This window comes from Fukomys damarensis, unplaced genomic scaffold, assembly GCF_012274545.1.
Source record: "Fukomys damarensis isolate Sample0158 unplaced genomic scaffold, DMR_v1.0_HiC HiC_scaffold_35, whole genome shotgun sequence".
Taxonomy (NCBI): domain Eukaryota; kingdom Metazoa; phylum Chordata; class Mammalia; order Rodentia; family Bathyergidae; genus Fukomys; species Fukomys damarensis.
The window spans coordinates 57,339,717-57,366,310 of record NW_022900947.1 but is presented as its reverse complement, the minus strand read 5'-3'; the positions used below and the strand labels follow the sequence as shown (position 1 = coordinate 57,366,310).

Genomic DNA, 26,594 nt, shown 5'->3' with positions numbered 1-26,594 from the left:
ATCTTCAATATGTATCCGTTTTCCTATGAATGAATCTATTTTCTCATTCTTTATGGCTGAATAATATTCCATTTTATAGAAAAACCACATCTTCTTTATCCATTTTCCAACTGATGGGCAAATGGGCTGTTTCCAAGTTTTACCTATCACAAACTGTGCCGCTATAAACATGGGTGCGCATACTTCTCTGTGATATGATTCTTTTAGTTCTTGTGGAAAGATACCCAGCAGAGGGATGGCTGGGTCAAATGGAAACTCCAGTCCAAACTCTTTGAGGTATCTCCATATTGATTTCCATAATGGTTGCATCAGTCTGCACTTCCACCAACAATGGAGAAGTGTTTGTTTCTCCCCACAACCCTGCCAACATTTGTTATTGTGTGCTTTCTTGATGGCAGCCATTCTTTGTGGGGTGAGGTGAAATCTCAGTGTTGTTTTCATCTGCATTTCTCAAATGACCAGTGATGTGGAACATTTTTTCATATATTTACTTGATGCTTTTACTTCTTTGTCTGAGAAATGTCTGTTCGTTTTGGATGCCCATTTTTGAAACGGGTCTTTATATTTGTGGGGGGCTGATTGTTTTGAGTTCTTTATATATTCTTGAAAATAGTCCTTTGTCTGAGGAACAGCTGGTAAAAAATTTTCCCACATTGTAGGTTGTCTCTTATTTCTGCTGATGGTTTCTTTTGCAGTACAGAAGCTTTTTAATAAGATGAGATCCCAGTTGTTGATTGTATCTGCTAGTTCCCATGCTACTGAGGATTTGTTCATAAAGTCTTTTCCTATGCCAATGTCTTCCAGAGTTCTGCCTAACTTAACTTCCAGCAAGTTTAATGTTTCTGTTTCTATATTTAGATCTTTAATCCATTTGGATTTTAATTTAGTGCATGGCCAAAGATAAGGGTCCAGTTTTAATTTTTGGCAGGTTGAGATCCAGTTTTTCCAACACCATTTATTAAAGATCCTATCTTTCCTGCAGTGGGGATGGTCAGCTCCTTTGTCAAAGATGACATAGCTGAGTACATCTGGATTTGTTTTTGTGTCTTCCAATCTGTTCCACTGATCCTCAGACCTGTTTCTTTGCCAGTACCATGCTGTTTTTATCACAGTGGCTTTCTAGTATAGTTTCAAATTGGGAATTGTTATACCCACTATCATCTGTCTGTTGCCTAAGATGGCTTTTGCTATTCTAGGTCTCTTCTGGTTCCAAATGAATTTTTGGATTATTTTTTCTGGTTCTGTGAAATGTAGTGTTGGAATTTCAATTGGCATTGCATTGAATCTGTATAGCATTTTTGGTAGTATGGCTATTTTCACTATGTTGATTCTTCCTACCCAGGAGCAGGGGATATCTTTCCATATCCTCTTCAATTTCTTTTTTCAGAGTGCTGTAATTTTCAGTATAGAGATCTGTTGCTTCTTTTGTTAGATTGACTCCTAGATACTTCATTTTTTTGGATGCTATTGTAAAAGGAATTTTTCCCTTATTTCTCTCTCAGTGAGTCTGTTATTTGTGTAAAAGAAGGCTATTGATTTTTGGGTGTTCACCTTTATCCAGCTACTACACTGAATCTGTCAATTAAGTCTAGAAGTCTTTTGTTGGAGTTTTTTGGGTCTTCGATGTAGAGTATCATATCGTCAGCAAATAATGACAGCTTAACTTTTTCCTTTCCTATCTTTATTGGTTTAATTTCTTTCTCTTGTCTAATTGCTATGGCTAATGTTTCCATAGAAGAGGAGTGATGATAGTGGTCATCCTTGTCTTGTTCCTGATTTTAACGTGAAGGTTTTCAGTTTTTGCCATTTAATATGATGTTGGCTGTTGGTTTTTCATAGCCTTTATTAAGTTGAGGTATAGACCATCTATTCCAATTTTTTGAATGGTTTTTATCATGAATGGGTGTTGAATTTTATCAAATGCTTTTTCTGCGTCTATTGAGAGGATCATATGTTTTTTGTCCTTGACTTTGTTAATATAACGTGTTACATTTATTGGCTTATGTATGTTGAACCACCCTTGCATCTGTGGAATGAATCTGACTTGGTCAGGATGTATGATTGTCTTTTTTTTCTTTTGTTTTAAATTTAATTTATTGGTACATTCTAGGTAGAGAGTACAGTTACATTCATTACTGGGATCTTGTACTTTTACATTCCAGGTCTTGGTTCTCATTTTTTCCCCTTGTCCCCATCTTCCCTTTACCCTCCCCTCCCCTCGCCCCTTCAAATGCTTTAATTCCATTTTTACATTTTCTCATATTTTTTTCCTTTTCCCTTATTCCTCCTTCCCTCTCTTTCTCACTGCCCCTACACCTTTTGTCCTTTTCTTCCTATTGCTAAGTGCCCCATTAGGATCTTGAGTACTATTTTAGTTTTTCATACCAGAGATACTATTCGGCATTTGCATATGTGTGCCTTATTTATTTCATTTAGAAGCATATCCTCAAAATGTACCCATTTAAACTATGAATGAATCTACTTTCTCATTCTTTATAGCTGAGTAGTATTCCATTGTGTAGAAAAACCACATTTTCTTTATCCAGTTTCCAATTGATGAGCAGATGGGCTGTTTCCAAATTTTAGCTATTACAAACTGTGCCACTATAAACATGGGTGTGCATATATCACTGTGGCATGATTCTTTCACTTCTTTTGGAAAGATACCCAGCAGAGGGATGCCTGGATCAAATGGAACCTCTAATCCTAGTTCTTTGAGGTATCTCCATATTGACTTCCATAGTGGTTGCACCAGTCTGCACTCCCACCAACAAGGGAGAAGGGTTCCTTTCTCACCACAACCCCGCCAACATTTGTTATTGTGTGATTTCTTGACAGCAGCCATTCTTTGTGGGGTGAGATGATATCTCAGTGTTGTTTTCATCTGCATCTCTCGAATGACCAGTGATGTGGAGGATTTTTTCATATATTTACTTGCTGCTTTTATTTCTTTGTCTGAGAAATGTTTGCTCATTTCAGATGCCCACTTTAGAACTGGGTCTTTATATTTGATGGGGGATGGTTGTTTTGAGTTCTTTATATATTTTAGATAATAGTCCTTTGTCTGAGGAGCAGCTGGTAAAAAGTTTCTCCCACATTGTAGTTTGTCTCTTAGTTTTGTTGATGGTTTCTTTTGCAGTGCAGAAGCTTTTTAATAAGATGAGATCCCAGTTGTTGATTCTTTCTACTGAGGATTTATTCATAAAGTTTTTTCCTATGCCAATGTCTTCCAGAGTTCTGCCTAACTTATCTTCCAGCAAGTTTAGTGGTTTTTTTTTTTATGTTTAGATCTTTAATCCACTTGGATTGAAATTTAGTGCATGGTGACAGATAAGGGTCTAAGCTAGTTGAGATCCAGTTTTTCCAACACCATTTATTAAAGAGGCTATCTTTCCTCCAGTGGGGACTGTCAGCTCCTTAGTCAAAGATGAGGTAGCTGAGTGCATCTGGAGTTGTTTTTGTGTCTTCCAATCTGTTCCACTGATCCTCAGGTCTGCTTCTTTGCCAGTACCATGATGTTTTTATCACAGTGGCTTTGTAGTATAGCTTCAAATTGGGAATTGTTTTACCTGCTGCCATGTGTCTGTTGCCTAGGATGGATTTTGCTATTCTAGGTCTCTTAAGATTCCAAATGAATTTTGGATTCTTCTTTCTAGTTCTGTGAAGTACAGTGTTGGGATTTCAATTGGTATTGCATTAAATCTGTACAGCAGTTTTGGTAGTATGGCCATTTTCACTATGTTGATTTTTCCTACCCTGGAGCAGGGGACATCTTTCCATTTTCTTAAATCCTCCTCAATCTCTTTTTTCAGAGTGCTGTAGTTTTCAGTGTAGAGGACTTTTGCTTCTTTTGTTAGGTTGATTCCCAGATACTTCCTTTTTTGGGTGCTATTGTGAAAGGAATTGTTTCCCTAATTTCTTTCTCAGTGAGTCTGTTATTTGTGTACAAGAAGGCTATTGATTTTTGGTTGTTGATCTTGTATCCAGCTACTCTGCCAAAAGTGTCAATTAAGTTGAGAAGTCTTTTGGTGGAATTTTTTGGGTGTTCAATGCAGAGTACCATATCATCATCAAGTAATGACAGTTTATCTTCTTCCTTTCCTATCTTTATTGCTTTAATTTCTTTCTCTTGTCTAATTGCTATGGCTAACATTTCCAAAACTATATCGAAGAGGAGTGGTGATAGTGGGCATCCTTGTCTTGTTCCTGATGTATGATTTTCTTGATAATCCTCTGTATTCTGTTTGCTAGTATCTTATTAAGCATTTTTGCATCTATATTCATTAAGGAGATTGATCTGTAGTTCTCTTTTTTAGTTGCATCTTTCCCTGATTTGGGAATCAAAGTGATACTTGCTTCCAGGAATGAATTTGGAAGTATAGCTTCCCTTTCAATTTCATTGAAAAGTTTGAAGAGTAATGGAAGTAGTTCTTCTCTAAATGTCTTGTAAAATTCAGCAGTGAATCCATCAGGGCCTGGGCTTTTCTTTGTTGGTAAATTTTCAATTGCATTTTCAATTTCACTGACTGTAATTGTGGTGTTTAAAATGTTTTTATGTTGCTTGTTCAACTTAGGTAATTCATAAGTATCTAAAAATCTGTCCATTTCTTCTGTGTTTTCCATTTTCTTGGAGTAAAGGTTCTCAAAATAGATATTAATGATCTTCTGGATTTCTTTTGGATCTGTTTTGACTTCGCCTTTTTCATTCCTAATTGCATGGATCTGAGCTTTTTCTTTCCTTTTTTTTTTTAATAAGGTTTGCTAAGGGTTTGTCAATTTTATTTATTCTTTCAAAAAACCAGGTCTTTGTTTCATTTATTTTTTGTGTCATTTTCTGAGTTTCCATTGCATTGATTTCTGCTCGGATCTCTATAATGTCCTCTCTTGTTTGAGCTTTGAGTTTTTCTTGCTCTTGTTTTTTTAGGAGTCTAAGTTTCATCATTAGGTTGTTTATTTGAGCCAGCTCTCTTTTCCTACTGTTGGCATTCAATGTTACAAATTTTCCCTGAAGAACTGCTTTCATTGTGTCCCATACATTCCTGTATGTTGTATTGGCATTTTCATTTATTTGTAAAAACCATCTAATTTCTTCTTTAATTTCCTCTGTAATCTATTGATTGTTTAGGAGAGTGTTGTTCAGTTTCCATGTGCTTGTGAAGTTCCTACACTTTCTTGTGCAGTTGATCTCCAGCTTGATCGTACTATGATCTGATAATATACAGGGGATGACTTCAATTCTTCTGCAATTATTCAGACCTGTTTTGTGAGCCAATATGTGGTCTACCTTGGAGAAGGATCCATGTGAAGCCAAAAAGAATGTATATTCTGATTTTGTGGGGTGGAATACTCTCTAGACATCTATTAAGTCCATGTGTTCCAAAGCTTGGTTCATATGTAGTATTTCATTGTTGATTTTCTGCCTAGATGATCTGTCAATTTGTGATAGTGGGGTATTTCAATCCCCCATTAAAATTGTATTAGTGCTTATTTGGTTTTTTCATGTTACATAATATTTGTTTTATATAGTTGGGGCGTTTATATTTGGTGCATATATGTTTATGATTGTCAACTCTTCCTCTTGAATTATTCCCTTTACGAGGATGTAGTGCCCTTTTTTGTCTCTCTTAATGAGCTTTGGTTTGAAATTTACTTAATCTGAGAATAAGATTGCTACCCCTGCTTTTTTCTGGGCTCCTGATGCATGGAGAATTGTTTTCTATCCTTTCACTTTCAGTCTATGGGCTTCCTTTTGCACTAAGTGTGCTTCTTGTATACAACACATTGTTGGATTTTGCTTCTTAATTCATTCTGCCAGTCTATTTCTCTTGATTGGTGAATGGAGGCCATTAACATTGATGATTATAACTGATATGTTCTGACATTATTGTCATGCTATTGTCCTTTTGTTCACTCTTTTTACTTTTTCTCCCTTCTCCTTTTAGTTTCTTGCCTTGTCTATTTGATTTGGTCTTTTGGGGCTCATGGTATTGTGATCTTCATTGTCCTCTTCTAGGATATTGTTTAGAATTCCTTGCAGTGCTGGTTTGGTGTTCATGAAATTTCTCAGGTGTTCTTTGTCATGGAAGTATCTTATTTCCCCTTATATTTTGAAAGAGAGTTTTGCAGGATACATCCATCTAGGTTGGAGGTTATTTTCTTTTAGGACTTGGAATACCTCACTCCAGGCTCTCCTTGACCTAAGGATTTGAAACACCTCATTTTTGACAAAGGAGCCAACCATCCTCATTGGAGGTAAGATAGCCTCTTTAATAAATGGTGCTAGAAAAACTGGATTTCAACCAATCACATAGTATAACTAGACCCATATCTTTCACCATGCACTAAATTAAAATAAGAATGGATCAAAGTTCTAAATATTAAAATGGAAACACTAAACTTGCTGGAAAATAAGTCATAGGAAAAGGTTATGGACAAAACCTTAGTAGCACAGGAAGTCTCACAAAAAATCAACAATTTGGATCTCATTATATTAAAAAGCAAGAGAAACCACCAACAGAGCTAAGAGACAACCTACAATGTGAGAAAAAATTTTTACTAGCTGTTCTTCAGACAAAGGACTACTATCTAGAATTTGCAAACAACTCAATAAAATAAGACCCCCAAATTTAAAGACCCAACCCCAAAACAGTCCTCTGAAATGAACAGACATTTCTCAAAGAAGTAAAAGAGGAAATAAACATGTGAAAAAATGTTCAACATCAATGGTTATCCAAGAGATGCAGATTAAGCAAAATTGAGATTCCACCTCACCCCAAAGAGCATGGCTACTATCAATAGGTCAACCAGTAACAAATGCTGGCAGGGTTGTGGGGAGAAAGGAATCCTTCTCCATTGTTGGTGGGAGTGCAAACTGGTGCAACCACTGTGGAAATCAATATGGAGGTACCTCAAAAACCTGGGACTAAAGGTTAATCCTGCTATTCCCCTGCTGGATATCTTCCCCAAAGAATTAGAAGAATCATACCGCAATGATATATGCACACCCATGTTTATAGTGGCACAGTTTTTAATAGCTAAAACTTGGAAACAACACAATTGCCCATCAACTGGAGACTGGATAAAGAAGATGTGGTTCTTAAAAAATAAAATGGAGAACTAGTCAGACATAAAGAATGAGAAATGATAGTCATTTTTAACTAAATGGATGCATATTGATTGAAATAAATAGGACAGATGTGTAAATATGTAATGGCTTCTCTCGTGAGAAAAACTGAAAGTGTAAAATAAGAACTAAAATGTATACTACCTAATGTGAAACATGAAGAAAAGGTCTAAAGGGGAGGAGGAAGTGAGCGCAGTAGTGAGAAGGAAAGGAGAGAAAGGAAAAAAATTTGAGAAAGGGAAAAAATGGAAGCAAAGTCTTTATAAAGAGGGAGGAGCAGAAGGGTTGAAGGAAGGGCTGGGAAATGGGGAAAAAAAATAAGAAACAGGTTCTATCTTGTACAAAAGTACAAATTTCCAATGATGAATATCATCATATTATACACCTAAAATGTACCAGTAAAATTAATGAAAAAAAAGAAAGTAACATTTTGCAGAGAATTTGTCAGAGAATGAAGGATTAATGACTTGAACAAGTAGTGAGAAGAACCATCCAGGCAGAAGAGCAAAGTTAAGAACCAGTAATTAATGAGTTCGAGGTTTCCAGGCAATGGCCATGGCACATAGATAGATTCTTGTGAGTAAGGAATGGAGTCAGAAGCACAAGTTGGCCAGGGACTGCTCTGAGTGCCAGGGATGTCAGTATTTTAGGCAGGGACAGGTCTCGTTCTCATTTTTTCCCCATTCTTTTACCCTCCCTTCATCCCTCCACCTTTCCCTATTTACAAAAACTTTTGTTTTCATTTTCTCTTATTTTTTCTTTTCTCTTATTTGCTTTCCCCTACCCTTCCCACTTCCCCTACACCTTCAGCCCTTTCCCAATGATGACTGTAACTGTACTTTATACCTCAAAATTTCCAATAAACTCAATGAGAAAAAAAAGAATTTTAAGGAAGGAAAGACATGATCTGAGTCACTTTGGCTCATCTGTAAAGAATAAACTGCAAAGTGGCAAAAGAGAATGCCAGAATCTCCTCCTCCAGCCCAAAAGGGTAGCAATGGTGACAGGATGAGATGAGCTGGTGACGTATGTAGTTCAGATGACACAAAACAGGACTGTAAAGGGCTGGATGGCATCAGGGCCAGAACAAAGTTGAGAGCCACTTCCAGGTTTTTAACTGAGCATTTGGGTAAATGATAGCTATAGTGCAAGAGTGGAGAGTCGAGGAGCAGATTCTCCCAGACAAAAAAAAAGGATGCATTAACTCCTTTTGGGAAAAGGCAGATGTGAATACCTGAGAAGCACTAACTCCTGAGGGCAAGGCTTTGGTATACACAGATGGTCTGGTGCAGTTCTAGGTCCTGGGGGGTTCATATTCTAGTGGGAGAAATAGATATATCAAAAACATCAATTTAAACATGTATCTTACCTGACAGAGAAGTGTGCAAAGTGGCAAAAGAAAAAAACATCCAGGCTTCTATTTTGTAATAAAGGAGCAAACAACTTTAACCAAACACTTGCTTAGATGTGGACACAGTTTTAACTAAAAATTCACTTAGGGGCTGACACGGGGAAGCATTGTCACAATTTACCTATTCTGTTTGGGTGGAGAAATTGTGTTTTATTTAATCTTATCCCATCTGCAAAGTTCTTGTTTTCTAACTTTTTAATCATCCCAGTAATTCATAGTGCGTTACATGATGAAAAGAAGACCAGACATGATAAGAACTGTGTCACTCTATTTCTCTCTCCTTTATAAATTATCATCTTGTTTTGACTCCTCTATGTCTTTTTTGTCACCAAAAGTTAACAAGTACTTCTGAGTCTCCACTATGAGCCAACCACATGCTTCTTCCCACATTAAAAAAAAAAAAAAAAAGAATGTTATTCACTGGCACTTTAACCTTTGAGTAAGCTAAATTTGCTAGCTGCTTTTTTTTAAATGATACTGACTTAATTTTATTTTATTTTATTTTTGTCATTAAATTTATTGGTACTGCTGGGTGTCATGGTGTATGCCTGTAATCCCAGCGCTCAGGAGGCTGAGGCAGGAGGATCACTGTGAGTTCGAGACCAGCCTGGTCTACATAGTGAGTTCCAGGGCAGTCTCAACTACATAGTGACACCCTGTCTAAAAAAATGTTTATTGATATATTTAAAGCAAACAATACATTTACATTTATCATTTACATCTTGTAGCTTTACATTATATGTCTTGGTTCTTATTTTTTCCCCATACCCCTGCCCTCTTTCACCCCCTTCACCCTTCCCTATTTACGAAGACTTTGTTTCCATTTTTTTCTTTCTCATAGTTTTTCTTTTCCCTTATTCCTTTCCCTTCCCCCTCTGACTTCCCTTTTAACCATTCTTTGTTTTTCTAGATTTCTCCCTGTGCATATCACTAAATTCTGCTCTCCACAACATTGTTGCCTGCCATTTTCACAGTAAGTCTATACTAAGCAAATTTATTATATGAACTTTTAATGCAATATACAGTGCTTTGAGGTGTTGGTTAGATGAATGTCATCATGAATGGTTAATCATGCCAAATAGCAACATTTGCATTTTTTCTTGATTTCTAGAAACTCTACTGATGCTTTTTTTTTAACAAAATAATATTTAAAATAAACAAAATAGATCATACAAATGATCCAGTAGCACCAAATAAAATTCATATTAAATGACTAGAAAATCTGATTTGGAGAATGTAATACAAATAAAAATATATATGAAGAAAAAAGCAAGGAATGAAACATATATTCAGGGTTCTTATTTTTTAGTAGATATTTAGAAGCCTCTTATTAGAACTTTGTGTCATTATGGGTTCAGGGGGAATTATATTTCCCCCCCATATACTACTGGAGAGACTGAAGTCAAATTAGAGCTTCATGTTATTTTTAAAAATCCCTACTAGTCTCTAGATAGTCTTAGGCCCCGCAATATTTTGCCCCTTATTTACTGGGACAGTATGTACCCAGTGATCCTCTCTGTGTGTGAAGGGACAGAAACACCCTTTCATCATATTTCTAACCATTTGGGGTCACTGTTGCCTTGTTTCCCCCTCACTCAGACTAAAATACCAGCCATTTGGTGAGAAAAGCTGTCACATTTGGAAAGGAGCAACCAGTCAGAGAAAAATTAAATTGTTTCTCTTTGTCTGCCTGCTGTTCCAAGTCTCTGCTGGTTCTGGCAGTTATTTGGAGGGAGAACTGTGGGATTTCTCAGCTGTTAATGAGCGTGGAAGAAGAGGGTAGATTCACTTAGGCCTGTTCTCTTTGCCATGGAGTCCATCCCAAGGCTGGTGGGCTGGGAGGATGTTCCAGGAAAGGCTCAGAGGAAGCAGGTAAACGCTCCTGAGGAAAGACAGCCCTTCAGTATGGGGAAGTGATCATGCTGGTCTGCAAGGGAAGCTCATATTTTCAATTTTTGCATCACTGGTAGCAAGAATTTCTGTGGACAGAACAACCTTAAGGAACACCACTCAGGAAAACTGAATTCACCAGAGGTGAATCAATAGGTGATCAATAGGGCGAAACACTCAAATAGTAAGAGTTTTTTGTCTGAGCCATTCTCTGGAGATGGCCCTGGCATGTTCAGTTAGAAGCCTTGTGTCCTGGATGTGGACAGTGATGTGCAGTATGCAAGTGCAGCGCTCAAGAGTGTTAGAACTGAGAAAGCCATGAACAGAATGAGTCAGGAAAGTTACTGAGCAAGAAAACTTATCCTATGGAGGGTGGTAAAAGACAAATGAACCGTGGAGCTCCCTGTGACATACAGAAAGCTCTTATGCAATAGAATTTAACATTGTAACTATAGTACTGGGAAATGAACCCAGATTTTTAGCACTGTCATATTTCCTGTAGGAAAACGAGTCAGGAAACTATTAGTGGAAGAACTCAACTTTTCTTCTCTCTTCGTGTTTAATGATTCCACTACTGAGCTAAAGACTTTGAAAGCATCCTGTCATCTAACACTTGTGACAGGTTTATGGGTGCACTCTCATCACCTCGGTTTCAGAATGAAGAAAGTGAGGCTGGAGGAGTTATTGAAGTAACTTGCCCCAGGTTATACAGCTGGCAGCACCAGGTTCAAAGACAGACACAGACCACTTTGTTAAACATTCATGATTCCATATACAGTTCATTCCTGATAGAGATACCAAAGAGGAAGCAGAAGATTATCTTTCCTTGAATCTGTTAGTCATATCCAGACCAACATTTGAAAAGGATTCCTGGGCCATTGACAGATTCCTAAGGAACTGGAGAAACCAGAAAAAACACTCTCAGCACAGAACTTTGCAAGACAATGTCAAACTGGACTGTAATATAAAACAGTTTTTATGCAGATGGTGGAGCTCAATGAGGTAGTATATAAAGCACTTACTGAAGCTCAGGCATGCTCTAAGTCCAAATTCACATCTCACGGTCTTGAAAGCAGATTCTCCCACTTCCCAGCTATGTGGACTCATTTTGAGCTATTTAATTTCTTTGGACTTGTTTTTTTCTCTCACTTGTAAAAGATAGTAGCTGTGCTTGTCTTGTAAATATGTTCGGATGATTAACGATTTCTTGTACGTGAAATTCAGCCTGATAGCTAGCTACTGTAATAGTTCATACCACCACCACCTATTACTGCCCTCTAATTCTCACAGCCTTAATTCTCATCTGCCTGGCAGTATGGAAAATGCTTCATTAAGTCAGTTTAGCCTATAACTTGTGTGATGGGCATTGCTAACATCCCTGCTTCCTATGTGAGGGTTCTGAGGAGGTGCTGCAGCTCAGGGTGTCTGGGGTCAGCTTACTTAAACACCAGCCTAAGCATCACAGATAGTATGAGCAGGCGCTTCAACCTCAGACAGCTAGAAAAGGCCGCAGAGCTCAGAGTAGCATTTCCCTACTCTTAGGTCTGGACTGCATTTTTAAAGTAATTTGGGGGCCAATGAGAATTAAAGAATTTTTTTCAAAATGTTGCATATACTTTAGTTTTCATTAACTCTGTATAAAAAAAGAATTGGGAAAACTGTGCTAGCTGATTTCAAGCAAATAACTCATTTTAAAAAGAAGATAAATGCTCTTGCATTTAATCAGGTGAAGGAAAATGCAAAGGAAGATAATATAAATACTCCTATGTGTAAATCATATTTAAACTTGATTCTTAAAAGGAATATCACTAGAGAATTAAAGAATTGATTCCACCTCCCCATCAAGAGATGTATTGACAGTGAATAACAACACACTAATATCTTCTAGCTTGCCCAAATCAGGTTTTTCTGAAACAGAATAAAAAATGCAGAAAATAAATAAATACTAGCAATAAGCAAGAAGATAAATTATATTAATGAAATATAATTTTATAAAATAGAAGTGAAATGTAAATAAAATGACAGAATGTATCAAAGGAAATCTGAGCAGAGGCAGATTATCAGAATATAACCACAGAAGCCCATTTTAACATAGCAGAGCAAAGCCAGAGCAAAAAAAATAGTTTGGTTGCTATTATGTTTTGATTCTTCAATGGCATTGAACATTTATCAAATTATAACAATCTTACAAAGAGTAAAAACAATTTAATACTTTGAATAATTTAATTTTTAAATTCCATTCATTTTAAATATAGTTTTAATTGGTACATAGAAACTACACAATTGAGATACCTTGTAATGTTGTGATGTGTGTATGTTTTGTGTACTGCTTAAATAAAAGTAAATGTATCTATTTCCTCAGATGCTTATCATTTCTTTATTTCAAAAATTTTCCAAATCTTTTCTTCCAGCTTTCAGAAGTATAGAGTACCTTCTTATCTATAATCTGCCTACCTCACAGTAGCACACAAGAACTTTTTGCTCCAGTCTAACTCAGAACCTTTCTCTACCCATGGGCAGCCCCTTTTAGCCTCTAACCATCATTCTACTTTCAACTTCTAAGAGATCAATATAAAATTCCACACATGAGTGGGATCATGCAATACATTGAAAATAAGCATAATGGTAATAATAATAATTGTAATGATTAGGATGCATATTGGGTATCATTTATTTATTCTAGCAAATATTTATTTATATATTATGTATTTATTTATATATTATTAAATATATTTATTCTAGCAAAAGTACAATGATGTTAAATATTTATATAATTCTATGTTTGAATATACAAACTTTACTCATTCAGTGTCTCCATGAAGGGCTCATTGTGTGCCACAACCTCTTCCAGGAGCTGAGCCTTCCTCAGTGAGCAAAACCAAGCTTGGACTTTGCTGAAGTTTATAGTCTGAAACTAACACAAAGAAAAAACTTTAGAAAGGTTACCCAGCTTTGAGGTTTGGCTAACTGACCTCATGGTGACATTAAGGATGGAAGTGGAACACCAGGAAAAGAGTGTCTTGGTAACTTTGCTCATTGCTGAGACAAAATACCCACACCTAAATACTAAAGAGGAAAGGTTTATTTCAGCTCATATTATGTATAGGTTTCAGTCCATAGTCACTGGCTCCAAGGTGGGTGGCATGGCAGGGGGGTATCACAGAGGAGAAACAGTCCATGGCAGGGCAAACAGGAGGCAGAAAACAGCAAGCCCATCTTCTTTCTTTCCCTTGATATTCCACCCAAGCTATAAGCCTATTGCTTGGTTCCACCCACATTCAGTGTGGGGCTTCCATTATCTACATCCAGAACTGTTCTAAACCAATTTGGTTATAACCCACTCTTAATCCCAGAATCATGCACCCATGATCCAGCCACCTTCCTAAAGCTCCACCCCTGCGTGCTTGGGTGGGAGGGTGGGAATCTAAATAAGGCATAACCTACCCATGATCCAGCCACCTTCCTAAAGCTCCACCCCTGAGTGCTTGGGTGGGAGGGTGGGCATCTAAATACAAGTCATAACACAGAACTAAACTAGTGAAGAGTTAAGGTCAGTCTCTAATATGTTTGAATGCTGAATTTGAGGTCATGGCAGGTCCTCCAAACTAAAATACCTGGTGGCTGTTTGAGGGGGAGGGAACAGATGGAAGGTGAGAGACTGAAATGGAAATAGAGGAATGATTTCTCAGGAGAGATAGTTGATAGTTGAGTTTGCAAATATAGTCACTTAAGAAGGATAACAGGCAATTATGAGGGCCAGATGACAGACCTGTGAGAAACAAGAAAAGTCTGGAACAATGAGTAGATTTTATTTAAAAGAGATGCAGACTAGAGAAATAAAGAAATGGATAGTGTTCCAAAAGGAGCAAAGATCAGATCAAGGATAGTGAATAAAACCATCATTTCTTGTCAAGAAAACAGCTACTGGTGATATCAAGAGATCTTTAAGAAGAATGGAAGCAAAATGCAGAGACCAAATGTGAGAGGAGTAGTGAGGCAGGCAGGAAGCGCAGGCAGTGGGACAAGGAAGAAGGCAGGATAGTGGCTCTGACAAGTCAGAGGCCAGCTGGAGTTGCATTGCCTTGCCCACACCTCTAGATACCAGACACTACTGAGACAAATTGCTAACAATAGCTCTTTGAGGACAATTCCTCATAAAATAATGACAATAATTATTTTTATGTGTGGTAGCTGGCTTTCAGAGTACAACCGAACCCTTAAAGGAGTCCTTGTTATCGGTTCTTGAATATGAATTAGAAAACCTGAGCTGTTCAATATGAAAGTTGTATTTTCTCATATATTTCACATAGAGATTTATTTTTGCTGTCAGTCAGGGAGCATTCATTCTCTGGTAAGCAGCAGATTTTGGAGCAAGGAAGAAAAATTAAATGTTCAATCATGAAGTTGCACTTCATGTATTAGGAAAACTTTTCAATAAAAAATAGAATAAACAAATAAATAAAGGAAAATGTTTCAGCAGAAGAGGTATTATAATTTGTCAAGGTGATTAATCTCAGCAGTGGAAAATTCTAATAAATGGCAAATACTTTAATGTATTTCTTGGATAGGTTGGATCTGGGCCTGGGCTGTGGGCTCGGTGGAAGAAACACACAGATGTCCTGCAAAAATCTCATAGATGAGAGTCACTACAGACTGGGGAATCACGTAATTAGATTTGTCCAGGGTTGGCCTGCTGCCACATTAAGCAGCATAACAGAATGAGCAAAAAAAGAAAAAAGAAAAAACCCCCAACCTCATTTAGAGAACAGCCCATGTGTACTGGAGTAAGATGACATTCCTTCATTCTCGGTATAGGTTACACATGGCTAGAAAAGTAGTGAAATCAATTATTTTTCTTTCTCTTTTACTCTGTTTTTCTTGAAATTTCAAAATAAGCAGAAAGGAATTAACAGGAAGAAAATTCAAGAGTACATAAGAACTCAATATTTTCCTCAAATATTTAAACGATATGCCTGTTGAAACTACATTAGCTCATTCTAATTGTACTATGAAATTTTTGTTTCATTGGGGACTTCTTCAGAAAATATATTTACAAGTAGATACAGAAAGGCTATATTTTAAAGGCTAAAATACCTTGCATTATGTGGAACATTGAGTTATTTGATTTTGATGAGGCTTAATTTTATTGCTTCAAGGTTAATATAAACTTCTGTGAATCCCATGTTATTTACAGAATTCTTTATGAGAAATAGCCATAAAGCATTGTTCAAAGTATAAACAAAAAGAATTCTGCACATGTATAAATACTGAATAGTTTCTCTTGTGTGAAAAGCTATAATAGTACACAAGATCCTAATGGGATAACTAATAATGTGAAAGAGGAAGAAAAGAGCTAAGGGTGTAGGGAAAGTGAGAAGGGTAGGGGAAAGGGAATAAGAGAAAAGAAAAAAATATGAGAAAATGAAAAAATGGAAATAAAGCATTTGTAAATGGGGAGGGGAGGAGGGGTGAAGGGAGGGCAGGGACAAGGGGAAAAAATGAGAACTAAGACCTGTCATGTGAAGGTACAGGATCCCAGCAATGAATATAACTGTATTGTATACCTAGATTGTACCAATAAACTCAATAAAAAGGAAAAAAGAGAATTCTGTTGTGTTTTCAACTGCAGGAAAACCTCTGTTTTAAAATCCTATAAATAAATAAACCAATGGATGAATGTAATTTTATAACACATATTACAAAATTTACTAATGGTAATTACAAGCTTTATTCCTGGTTATTGAGGGGTTGAACATCTTAAATTAAAAATTGTGACACTGACAGATTATATCCAGTGTTTGAAGTTTACCATAAAAAGCTCACTTTAATGAATAATAAGGTCTCTGGGTTGTGGTGGGGGCCATCTTTGGAAATATAATACATACTACTGATATTGTGGGTGCTGCCTAAAGTATACATAAATAGCTGCCACTTGATCAAAATGTAGTATCTCTTTCAAAATCTTAAGACAGCTTGAACACACCATCTGCTCTCTGTCTTTATTCCTTCTGTGATTTTCTTAATCTAGAAGAATGGTTCTTGAAATTCTTACAGGACTCTACAGTGCTTGCCACTTATTTTGAGAAGCATCTGGTTGGAGGCAGCCCTTCCTGTGTCTTTGCCCAGTTGTCTAGTGTGTGCTGTACTTCTTGGGAATCCAGTGTGGTTCATTTTCAGCATAAATGCTTTTGCATTTGCTGCAGCACATATTTATGGTGAGACCAGCAGCCCACTGAAGGTTATATAGAGCAATGACTCCATGTCAGGAAAACTTGATTCATTTACCTGCATTTAATTTGCACAAGGTTACCTGGAACTTGGTGTTTTTTTCTCTGGGTTGATGACTTCGAGATCGACCTTGTCCCTTTAAGGAAACTTGGATATCTGGAACTCTTGCTCAAACATCTGCTCTGGTTTCATCAAGAGACTTCAGTGCAGCTATAATTCATGTAGCTTTCTTTCAGGAACAAGGCACTTACCTGTCAGTAAGACAAATTGTCCAAGGAGCTAAAAAATGGAGAGTTATAAAGGAGCTCAAATCTTAACCGGGATAGAACTGTCAGATCAGCTGTGAAAGGTTATCTGTTGCTGGACACTTTTTCTTATTTTCATAGATTTTTTAAAATATAAAATTATCACACATATGCTAAAAATTTAGAATTTTAAAACTTATAAGGAAGAAAATTAAAATCTTGCACAATGTTTAGAAATAATCGATAGCTAACATTCCCGTGGTGCTTACTGTTTAGCATACTGCTCTACAGCTCTTGTTAATTCCTTTAGCTCTCATGATGATTTTAATAAGTAGATACTGACATTGTCCTCAATATAAAGTGAGAGGAAACTGAGGTGCACCTTACCCTACTCGCCTAAGTCCCTTTGACTGGGTAGCACACCAGATTCGAATGTGGACTGTCTAATTCCAGAGTCAGCCTCCCAATAGCTGTACCATGTTTTTACCACTGACTACTGTTAATGCAAACACAAAATGCCTTCCATACTGCTTTTCATGAAATTTTTGAAACAAGAGTGAGATCAGAGTATATTTAATTATCTGCCTTAATTTTGTATACTTAATCTTATAACAAATTTCCCACATGGGATTTGTAAACTTTCAGTAAACATCTTTGTAAGAAAGATATTTTAATTCAGTAAAAAGGTTCTCTGTCCCCTTTCTACTTCATGTGTTACCTATTAACACAAACTTGCTTGGCAGCAGCCCAGCGCAAAAGGGAGTTAGAGTACCAAGTTAGTGTGGGTTGAGTCTGAGAGAATGATTTTATGTTAGTTTTTTTTTGTTTTGTTTTTGTTTTTGCTTCTTTGAGTCTTAGTTTTCCTGCTTCTACAATGGGCTTTAAACTGATAACCTGAAGCACAGGATGATTGCAACTATTGCTGAGTATATTAGGAAACAGTACAGCCATTTACTTGTAGTAACAGCAGTATCAATGAGTGTGCCCAAGTGGAAGTGACAACCTCAGGAGGATTCTTTCCCATGTAAAGGAGGAGATAAGAGATTTATCAGAGCAATGAGCATAACACATCCTCAGTGACTATTAATGAAAACTTCAGCAATGGTGGTGGAAACTGAAAGCAAAGCAAACAAAACACAGCTGCATAAATAAGATTCCCATGCATTTCATTCTAGACTTTTTTCTCTTCATTTTCTAAACAATGTCATTCAACTCCTTACTAATAGACAAACTCTGCTAGATCAACTGTTTGCTTTTATTCCTCCCTTTTAATTTGTTTTTTGCCTTTCTTCTGCTTCACATCCCCCTTTTACTTTACCTGATGACATGATTCTCCCTGTTTTCTTCCCTCCCCAACATCACTACAATGCGAAGTGCTTCTGTTTGTATATAAACGAGGTGCTGGATTAGAGATTGGAGTTTATAGGGGACCTTTGAGAATTTCCTGTCCATTTCTTCTCTCTGCTTTCCCACAGGTATCAGAGGGTGACCAATCCTCTAACTGCCTAGAAAGGGAGAAGGTGAGGGCCAAAGAAAAAAGAAAACAGAGATTTGTGTAATGTCAAAGCGTATTGGGGGAGGTTGGGATTTAGCTCACTGGTACTGCCATCTGCCTTGCAAATACAAGGTCCTGAGTTCAATCCCTGGTACCCCCCCAAAAAAGTATATGGGGACAGGAAGGTCAGTGCCTCAGAGTGAGCAAAGACTAAGACTCTCTGAGCTAGCCACTATTTATTGGGTACACACAATAATTGGAGGGATCATCAGGTGACTTGGGGGTTATGGTAATCCGATGTTGATATGGATCTTATGCTGATAAGGATTTTCCTCCATGAGGATTTTATGTTGATGAAGGCAGAAAGGAGAACATTCTTACAATAATAGGTGGGGATGAGTTAAGCTGATAAGGAATTTGTCCCTCTCTAGGTGAAATCTTTCTCTTACTACTTGGTTGTCAAGGAACCAGGATGTCATTAACTGATGTAATTCTCTCCTTGAGTATCATAGCATCATGGGGCCATTGAGGTCTCAGCTGTGACCAGAGGCAAAAATGGAGTTATGTTTCAACTTGCCATAGCCAACCTGTAGGCAGGAAAACCAGGCCTTATCATGATTTAATTGTGAAATGATTTTTCCTAAAACTTATGCAGGATTTCTTCCAACACACAGGTCTGTGCCCAAGAAATTTCATTTGCAGAAGGATGGACTTTTGTTATGAAAGCCCATAGGAAAAGAGGTTTTGGCCTGTGTTTCTACATAGCTTCTGCATGCAGAGTGCAACTACAGCACTGAATTCTAAATGCATTGCTTTGTAACTGACCTGGCTTATGAGAACATATTAAAAATGCTAATAAAATGATAAAGGCTGCATTAAAAAATCATGGTCCTTACTGAAATTGGTTGGAGATATCAAAATTGTACAGAAATTTAATAGGAAATGCTCTCAGTGTCTTGCTTTTACCATTTTGAGATACTATGGGTCATAGCTCAGCACATACTTTTTTTTATATATTTTTAAATTTGGGTCTTGGCACTTGCTTTAGGAATTATAGCAAGACTGAATGGCACAACCAACTGGGGCAAAACACCTGTCTTATAAACGTGTTATGAAGATGTCTTTGAGAATATGTAGAAAGAAAACCTGAATTTTGAGAAGTCAGACACAGCCCTTGCTCACTACCTTGAATCTATGCTGCCCTGCTCTAACAAATGTGCCATAGAAAATTCTGCAGAGCAAGTCTAGATGAAATATATTTGGATGCTTTGAGCAAAGCCTTCCAGACTAAATACTGTTGCCAATGGATTAATTGGACCCAAGGGTTTGGGAATATGATGTGTTGGCCTGACTACTACTTAAAAATCTTTTTTAGCCTCATCTAGGTATATTTTTGTGACATTCAGATTTATTCTTTAACCATCTAATTTTTCTTTCTTTCTTTCTTTCTTTCTTTCTTTCTTTCTTTCTTTCTTTCTTTCTTTCTTTCTTTCTTTCTTTCTTTCTTTCTTTCTTTTTGGTACCGGGGATTGAACTCTGGTTCTTGTGCTTGCAAGGCAGGCCACCGAACCGCTGAGCTAAATCCCTGGCCCCTAATCATCTAATTTTAAATTAAGTCCAGGTTTTAAAAAACAAAAGAAGCAAACATATGCTTTTGAGGGGAAAATTGGGATGAGTCTGTCTAAGGTTGGATGAAAGCTGGAAAGGAGAAATACTCTATCTCTTTGCCTTCATCAGGAAAGGAGGATCTGCTCCCTCTGGCTCACTCTTCTTGCACAAGTCCAGCTTTGAATTTTACTGAAAGAGATGCCTAGGCTAAATTCATCCCCAGATAGCTGTTTCTTCCCTGGTATAGAAGTTCCTGCTTTATCCTCCTCATGCTCTGTAAAACACCGGCTTTTGTTCATGCCTATTTGGTCATAGGAGGTCTATGCAAGATAAGATTTCAAATTATGAACTTCAGTTCTAACTTGTCTTCCCCTATATTCCATTTCTCACATAATATATTTCTGGTTCCACATAACACCACTGCTAAAAAGAGTCCTTTTGCTTTAATCTGCACCACTACCCAGAAAATATGCTCTTCAGACCCAAATTAACCCTTAAGCTTCACATGTATGAAGAAAGTTAACAGCACTCACTAATTTTTTCAGCTCTCATTTGTGCTCAAACAAAACCAGGAGGTCATTTGGCACTATTTGTGTTGGAGTAAAACAGAGCACTTGGTCTTCGAAGCTGCTGCACCTATTTCTGTACCTGTCTGGCCCACCGACAGCACATCACAAGATTGTGATGCTAATTATTGCTAACCTCTTGGCTTATTAAATACATTTATGGTCCCAGTGTTAGTTAATTTTCTCTTGTTGCTGAGACAAAATTCTCGAAAGTTAAAGGGGGGAAGGTTTACTTGGCTTACAGTTTGTAGAGGTTTTGGTCCATAATCGGCTGGCTCGAAGGCAGAGTGGCCAAGGGGCAACAGTTCATAGAAGCAGAAGGCAGCAAAAGCAACAAGGGACCTTAACAGCATCTTTCTGCCGCTTTTATTCTATTCAGATTACTTAGGACAGGGAGCACTCATGCCCTTAATCTGAGTGCCTTAGGTCCTAGACCCACCATGAATCAATCCCCTCTGAGAGCATATGAGGCTTTGGGGGACATCTAAACCCAAGCTATAACACTCCCCAAGTACACATGCCCTCTAAAATACAAAACTTAGAGAATACCTTACCATATGGGCACCCTCAAACAAAATTGTTTATAACAATAGACATGTGTGGGCTTATGTTTATGTGATTTTTATGTAATTGTTTTGTGATATTTAGATGCACTGAAACAATATGCAGCTTGGGCAGTGCCACTAGTAATTCAAGATTGAGCATTAGGTACCCATAAAGTACTTATTTAAACAAGTCCATTCTGCTTAGTTGTCTTATTAAAATATATATGTAGCAAATTAGGATGAAAATGTATTTATGTGATTTAATATTTTATAATTAGATAAAGGCAGTCTTTTGGTAAGTTATACTAAAATATAAATTTAAATGTGTTCTTAGAGATAATAAGAATTAATAGTTCTAAATTTTCATCATAATTGGTGTGGTATGTCTACTTTATGATTTAAATTTGTCTTATAAAACTTCAATTGTTATCTGGTAACATTCTTCAGAAATATGACTTCAAAATGACAACCTAAACAGTTTCTTACAGACAAAATATGATACTGACCCCTAATATTAATATTGCTCATAATTGATAAAAGATGTAGCTATTTACTAATCATACTTCATATTTCAAAATGCTTGATATCTGGATAGAATTATAATAGTTAAGATTAAAGCCTACTGTTCCCACTTCAAGATTAGTGTAATTGACCTTCTGGGTGTTCAACAACCAAGTGTTAGAGACACAGCAAGGAGGGTGTCTGGGCAAAGAGAACAGCCCTCCAGGGTCAGCCAGTATCCAGGGTACAATGGATCCTCTCTGAAAGGATCAGACTGGGTGAACCACTCAATCTCCTCAGCAGGGAGGCTTTTGGACCCCAGAGGACAAGAGTCAGTCACAGAAGACAGAAATGTCTCTTATGAATCCAAAGGAGGCCATGTGGTAAGCAGAGCCAAGATTCATCCTGACACATGATACAACTGGTGGAGGTATAATTACAGCCCTGAGAAATTTGGATTCACTTGCCATTTCAGATGTGTCCTTCAGCCTCTCAGTGTATTTCCATGGTGCTATTTTAACATGCTCCTAATTCCCCTTGGGTAAAAAGGTAGCTACTAAGCTTTGTTACCTTTGTGGTATAAAATGATCTTATTTGTTTATACTATCTAGATCTATTCACTATAAAAAAAAATCATCATTTTTACAAAATAGGGGCCAGATGCAGTTTCTGAGCCCTAGAGTAAAACATTTTAATGACCCAGTGGTTGCAAAAATGTAGATGTCTTCATCTAGTGCATTCAATTGCCGCTCATATTTAAATTGAAGGACATTACACTTTTTGTTAACAAAATATGAGAAAATGGGTATGTTCTTAAACTCTACCTATTTGTCTTAAATATACAGGCCACTGTATCTGAATCACCAATTATTATTATTATATATTAATCTTTAAATAGCTTGAACATCAGCTTCTATTTTGTGCAATGGATCCTTGGACAAGAGCAGAAACAGGAAGGTGAGATAGGATGATCCTATATTACTCCACCAAGAATGACTATGATGCATCAACAAGCTCTTTCTAGAGACAAGCCCTATAAACACAAAAAATTGGGGAAGTCTTGAAAGTTTTCAAAGGACACATGTCCTATAAATGCTAAAATGTGGGATTTCTTTCTGCCACCCATATTCAAATCAAAGTCATGGATCAACTCACCCTAGTGAGAAAGCTTAATCAACAAAAATGATATATTGGTGCTTCTGGTGGCCTACATGCTGGATACACACAGTACTGAAGCCTCTTAGTTTTGAAAGTGAGGTTTTCAATATTTAAAAATACATGAAGTCATGTGAAAATTCATACAGAAGTGACATATAAATTTATGAAAAAATCTTATAAAAATTGCTTCCTGTGTGCTTATCTAGAAGTTTTTTAAAATTGATTTTTTATATATTTTAATATAACACAAGTATGTATTAATAAAAAAGACTTTCCTTACTTCTGTGAAAAAATAAAACAAAATTTCTTAACGAAGTAGAGAATAACAATAGTTAATACACTGGGTACCATAATCTCTTTTTTTAATTCACTAAGTTTATTGGCACATTTTAGGTATACAATATGATGACATTCATCATTTGTACCTTTACATGATGTACCTTAGTTCTTATTTTTTCCTCATTCCCCCTGCCCTCCCTTAAACCCCTCCACCTCTCTATTTACAAAGACTTTCTTTCCATTGTTTCCTTTACTCATATATCTTCCTTTCCCTTTTTTCCTTTCTCCTATCCCTCTTACTTCCCTTCCCCTCTGGATCTTTCCTTCCTCTTTCATATTACCTATCATACATTTTGATCCTCATTTACACTTTCAGTTTCTCACACCAGAGAAATGATTCCATATTTACATATTTGTGTTCTATTTATTTCACTTAAGAGTATAGTATAGCCTCAATGTGCACTGATTTAGCTATAAATGTCTCTAATTTCTCATTCTTTATGGCTGAGTTGTACTCCATTTTGTAAAAAAAAAAAAAAAAAAAACATCTTCTTATCCAGTCTCCTGTTGTTGGACATTTGGGCTGTTTCCAAGTTTTAACTAGTACAAATGGAGCCTGAGGTGCCTGGAATCAATCAAGGAAAATACCTGTTCATCCTGAGTAGTGTGAAGATGCTCAGCCATGGGTGAGCTGAGTTCCACTGATAGCTCAGTGCCAATATTAAAGAGCAGAAAATTGTAGTGGATGAACTTTCTAATTTGAAGAATAGGAAAGTATATAGGTAACAACAGAATAGCAACACTTTCTTTCTTGCAGACTCACAGAAATGTTTTCTGAAAAGGAAAGCAAAAATATCTTAGATTAATTGAAAAAAGAAATAGAAAAACTTAGATAAGAACAGAATCAAGAAATAGTCAATCTGACTTCATATAACAATGTGTGACATTTTTTGTTCTATAAGCTTTTCTGCTGAACATTTCAAGAATGATTTGCTGTATAATCTGAAATGGCGAGAACGAATAGAGGTAATTACTAATTAAAATCTGTTATTAATCAGCACTGTTAGTTTTCTGGTCATGTCCTTCACTTGAGAGGTGTTTTGACTATCCAACCTGTGAAGATGAAAGAGGTGATGTGTTCCTATGGAGAAGTCTTTGGTGGAGTAAAGATTGAAACTGAAGACAATGATACTCAAATTATCTCAAAGTATCTTTACTCATGTTAAGAGCAAATCTGATATTTTGTCACTATTCTCTGCAGTACACGATCCTTGGTCTTTTATATCCTATCATCTTCTATGCTGTGACCTGTGTGTCAAGGTTCTGAGGTCTGAGTAGGGCAATGGAAGATGCAGAAATCAAAAGAGAATTAAACCAGGACCAGGTGGGACCTCCACACCTGCTGAATGGGGAAGAACACTGCAGCCTGCATGCCAGTTTATTTAAGACATAAGGAGGGGAAGTACAAACAAGGAGATGGGTCAAGGTGTACTTAGTAATCTGTTGTTCTCATGCATTCTGAGACTGGATGACTGATAAGACTGGTAGGAGCAGGGACGTGCAAGCTTGCTGAGCACAAGGAGCATTCTTTGCACTCTGGGCTATCTATTTTGGCAGGGTAAATTGGGGTGCAAAGGGAGGGAAGTCATGAAATGCAGGAGGTGGGCAAGATGCTTCCTGATCATGGCTCGATCCTCAGCCAGCTCCCAACACTTCTAGTCATTACTTATGTTTGGTAAGGAGTTTTTCAGTCTCCATAGCCTGCTTTGGTCATTTAATAATTTAGGCAAGATTTCTACATCCCTTCATTTGGCACCCTGACATAAGGAAGTACAACACAGTGGTAGGAAGTTCCAGCAGCTGGGATTTTCAGAATTGTTCTAAAGTCTGTGGCCATTTCCAGATATATGATTTTAAATTTTTATCTTAGGAAACATATTTTTGAGAAGAATGTTATTGAAGAATGTGTTAATGCCCTGACTCAGATTTTAGCAGACTTGCTAACATTTGTATCACTAATGGTGAACAAAGCCAAACTATATCTTGAAAAACCTATTGTTTCTTTAAAGATGATTTTGCTCCAAGCTCTACTGGAAACTACTAAAGAAAAATCTCCAGTGTTTCAGACACTTCAAGTCTTTCTTACAGATGGATACATGAAAAAAGCAGTTCACTAGTTCATTCATGTTCTGAGTATTGCAGTCAAGAGGTGTGTCTTGAATTTATCTAGGATCAAAAATCCTGGCACCAAATGAAGTCCTGAAAACTTGTGATAAGAAAGCAAATATTGCAATCCTATTTTCTGGATGCACTGACTCCTTAATGATTGCAACCTTTGCTGATCATCACAGTCCTTTCGATGAACCAACAGATCTGTCCTTTCGATGAACCAACAGATCTTGATGTTTTTTAAAAAAAAAAAAAAAAAAAAGAAGGCTGTGCCGACTTAGCTTTAATAAAAAATGAAAACAGAAAGATCACTGTGAAATGCTTTCTGAAGAATTCTCTGAGAATGCTGGTGCTGCTGATGGTGGTAGTCCTGACAATAATGTCCCAGATAAAAATACAGGAAGAGCCAAACAAAGGAACTGCAAGTTACTAACTCTTCTCAAACTTGGAATTTTTTTGAAATTAATGTTTTTCTGGAAGAACTGAAGAAACTAAGAACTCAAAATCATCTCTTGGACACAGCTTTAGATGACAGCACTGGCTATGTAATGTGGTTTGCTTCTGGAGAAATGGGTTGATTAGCAACCCAGGCATGTGGGAAATCATCTCACAGCAGTGCAGAAGTAATTCTCACAGGCATTGGTGCAGGTGAGCACCTTGCTGCTCATTCTGGGCACCATATCTGCTTTCAGACACTTGGACTGAAAGTACTGAATGAGGAAATGGCAATGGAACTGGGCCAGATTTCTTCTAGAAATCTTAGATGTGAGGACAGATCTATTAGAGATCATGGAAAGGAAGAACAATTTTGATTCCTAGATGAAAAGGTTGCCTACTTTCTAACTTCCCTACCAATTTTGGAAAAAGGTAAACTTGACTTTACCCCATGGAATTGGTGGAAAACTTTTCCATCAAGCAGCAGTGGAGCTTGTCTTGCAGCCTCTGCCCTTCTGCTGAAATGGGCCGTGCAGTTTGGATACAGAATTGCCAAAGTGGAAAACAATAATGTAAAGGCACCTGATAAATGTGGAGGACTCCAAATCATTTCTTTAGAAAACCTTTCTTAGGAAAAGGAGATTAAATCATACTGTGATTTCAGTGTTACAGCATTTATTGAATGACAAATATATAAAAACAAAGTATTGCACTGCTTTATTATTGAAGAGAGAGAAAGAGAGAGAGAGAGAGAGAGAGAGAGAGAGAGAGAGAGAGACCCATACAAATACTCTATATTTATCCCTTCAAATTTCTTTTCCTGCTTTATCCCCAAAGTTTCCAAAAAACGTTAATGAGCTATTCAGGGTAAGGTTGAGCATAGAGAAATAGTAAAGTAGGCATTTGTTTCTTCCCATTTCTGCTACACATTTGCAGCCCTA

The 26,594-nt window shown here is 37.0% G+C and overlaps 2 pseudogenes; both read left to right on the top strand.

The window, feature by feature from the left end:
- LOC117284211 overlaps positions 1 to 23,945 on the top strand; it is a 35,745-nt pseudogene extending 11,800 nt beyond the window's left edge.
- Positions 23,946 to 23,985: 40 nt separating this feature from the next.
- On the top strand, positions 23,986 to 26,285 carry LOC104853064 (annotated as a pseudogene).
- Positions 26,286 to 26,594: the final 309 nt, after the last annotated feature.